The sequence below is a fragment of the Muntiacus reevesi genome, chromosome 1 (genome assembly GCF_963930625.1).
Source record: "Muntiacus reevesi chromosome 1, mMunRee1.1, whole genome shotgun sequence".
NCBI lineage: Eukaryota > Metazoa > Chordata > Mammalia > Artiodactyla > Cervidae > Muntiacus > Muntiacus reevesi.
This window is the reverse complement of record NC_089249.1, coordinates 275998093-276001264: the sequence shown is the minus strand read 5'-3', so window position 1 is coordinate 276001264 and position 3172 is coordinate 275998093. Positions and strand designations below refer to the sequence as shown.

The 3172-nt window shown below is 39.2% G+C and overlaps 1 pseudogene; it reads right to left on the bottom strand.

Annotated features, from left to right (window-relative positions):
• Positions 1-294: 294 nt before the first annotated feature.
• LOC136156396 (small nucleolar RNA SNORA72) lies at positions 295-408 on the bottom strand (annotated as a pseudogene).
• Positions 409-3172: the final 2764 nt, after the last annotated feature.

Genomic DNA, 3172 nt, shown 5'->3' with positions numbered 1-3172 from the left:
CATATGATTTTTTTTAAGCATCAAAAAGCAGTAATTCAGTAATGGACAAAATGTCTAACCACTTATCTTACAAACCAAACTCTGACTGTATCCTACAAATGCAAATGTACACCTTATTTTATTTTATTTTTTTAAATTTTTACAACTCATTTAATGGCAACTGATAATCATTAAACTAGCAATGGTTATCTTCAAAAATTATCCCACTAGCTGTGCTACCATTTCTCAAGGTTGATCAGATACCTAGAGTCACAGACAATTCCCACACAAGATACATCATATAAATCAGACTTGGTTTATCACCAGCATATATAAAACCAGACCTAGGCAAAGAACTAGGCCTGGGGACACATGCATGGTCTTAATCAAATGTACATCTTAAAAAAAAAAAAAAAAAATTGCTCTTTTATTTGGGAATTGAGTTTGAGAAGGTGTGGTCTGACAGAAATTTAAATAAAACCACTAGATGGAGCCCTGCATCGTGAACATATCAGAAATGTCAGAAACTTAAGGAGAATGACATTTTCAAACTGGTGTTACCATGGTGACCTGTGTGGCTTGCTCTGGCCGCTTTTGCCTGGGCCATTTTCCCTCTGTTCTTTCTAAATAAATGAATTTTTCTTTTATGAACATGGTTATACACTGTACCAATGGAAAAATAAGTAAGAAATGAACCAACTACCTTTAGAATCACTTCTATATATAATGCCTTATGCTAGTAGTGTCTAATGGGAATTAAAGAGGAAATTTGAAATGTAGCATTTGTCATTACAGAATTTATAATCTAGGTTTAGCACAATAGGTGCAGATTAAAAAAAACAATAACTAAAATAGCAACAGTAGGAAGTAGGTGATTGTGTATAAAATAGAGGTCATTCTTGGTAAGTATGGTTGGATTTAGAGACCTCTGTGTAATGAATTGGGCTTCCCTAATAGCTCAGTTGGTAAAGAATTTGCCTGCAATGCAGGAGACCCCAATTTGATTCCTGGTCAGGAAGATCCGCTGGAGAAGGGAAAAGCTATCTACTCCAGTAGTCTGGCCTGGAAAATTCCATGCTCTGTATAGTTCGTGGGGTCACAGAGTCAGACAGGACTGAGCGACTTTCACTCATATGTAATGAATCAGAGGATATGACTCGACTCAGTTGTGTCATTAATTTGCTGTGTTTTTGAGACTTTCTTAAACTCATATTTTCAGTTTTTTTTTCTTTTTTTTTTTTAAAAATATGTGACTTGGACAAAGCAGTCTCTAAAGTCTTACTCAATTTTAACATGCTCTGATTTTCCTAAGGTTATAGGAATAATGTGAAGGATACCTTGGCCATATTAGTCACGAAAGTATATCTATATGTCTGGACATGTATTCCCCATTTGAAAATGTAAAATCTGAAGAATAGTATCTGGAGAGGAGAAAAGAAAGAAGGAAGTCAGTCAAAATTATCCATGTTACTGAGCACAAGCACATTTATATCACTGTGTTTTTTCAGTTCAAAGAGTTTCAAGTGTTCACATGAAAAATACACTAAAAACACAGGAAGGACGGTGACATGTCTCTGATACTGTAACAAAAGGTTATGACCTCAAGACTTACTCTAATGAAATAAAAATATTAGAGTTAACACTGATTCTTGGGACTTCCCTTGACTTCCAGTGGTTAACACTCCATGCTTCTGCAGCAGGGGGGCACACAGGTTCAGTTCCTGGTCAGGAACTGATATTCCACATGCTGCCTGGTGTGACCAAAGAATAGAATAGAAAAGAAAAAAAAAACACTGATTTTCTATAGGAACGTCTCTAATTTTTGTTGTTGTTCAGTTGCATAGTCGCGTGTGACTCTTTGCAACGCCAAGGTAGTCCTTGGTGCAACACACCAGGTTATCCTGTCCTTCACTATCTCCCAGAGTTTGCTCAGACTTAGGTCCATTGAGTCAATGATGCCTTCCAACCATCTCATCCTCTGTCACAATCTTTTCTTCCTACCCTCAGTCTTTCCAGTGAGTCAGCTCTTTGCATCAGGTGGCCTAGGTGTTGGAGAGTCAGTTTCAGCATTGATTCTTCCAATGGATATTCAGGGTTATTTCCTTGAGGACTGACTTGTTTGATTATCTCACAGTTCAAGGGACTCTTGAGGGTCTTCTCCAACACAACAGTTAAAGAGCATCAATTCTTCAGTGATCAGCCTTCTTTATGGTCCAACTCTCACATCCGTACATGACTACTGGAAAAACCTCAGCTTAGACTTTAGGGACCTTTGTCAGCAAAGCTATGTCTCTGCTTTTCATACACTGTCTAGGTTGGTCATAGCTTTTCTTCCATTGAGCAAGCGTGTTTTTTTTTTTTTTTTTTCATGGTTGCAGTCACCATCTATAGTGATTTTGGAGCCCCGGTATTAAAGCCTGCCAATGTTTCCATTTTTCTCCCTCATATTTGCCATGAAGTGAAGGAACTGGATTAGTGAAGTGAAGCCATGAAATTAAAAGACACTTGCTTCTTGGAAGAAAGGTTATGATGAACCTAGACAGCATATTAAAAAGCAGAGACATTACTTTGCTATCAAAGGTCCATCTAGTCAAGGCTATGGTTTTTCCAGTGGTCATGTATGGATGTGACTGTTGGACTATAAAGAAAGCTGAGCACCGAAGAATTGGTGCTTTTGAACTGTGGTGTTGGAGAAGACTCTTGAGAGTCCCTTGGACTGCAAGGAGATCTAACCAGTCCATCCTAAAGGAGATCAGTCCTGAGTACTCATTGGAAGGACTGATGCTGAAGCTGAAACTCCAATACTCTGGCCACCTGATGAGAAGAGCTGACTCATTTGAAAAGATCCTGATGCTGGGAAAGATTGAGGGCAGGAGGAGGAGGGGACATCAGAGGGTAAGATGATTGGATGGTATCACCGACTCAATGGACATGGGTCTGGGTGAAGTCTTGGAGTTGGTGATGGGCAGGGAGGCCTGGCGTGCTGTGGTTCATGGGGTCGCAAAGAGTCAGACATGACTGAGCGGCTGAACTGAACTGAACTGAACTGAAGGAACTGGATGCCATGATCTTAGGTTTTTGGATGCTGAGTTTTAAGCCAGCTTTTTCACTTTCCTTATTCACCTTCATCAAGAGATTTTACAGTTCCTTTTTGCTTTCTTCCATAGGGGTGGTGTCATCTGCGTATCTGAAG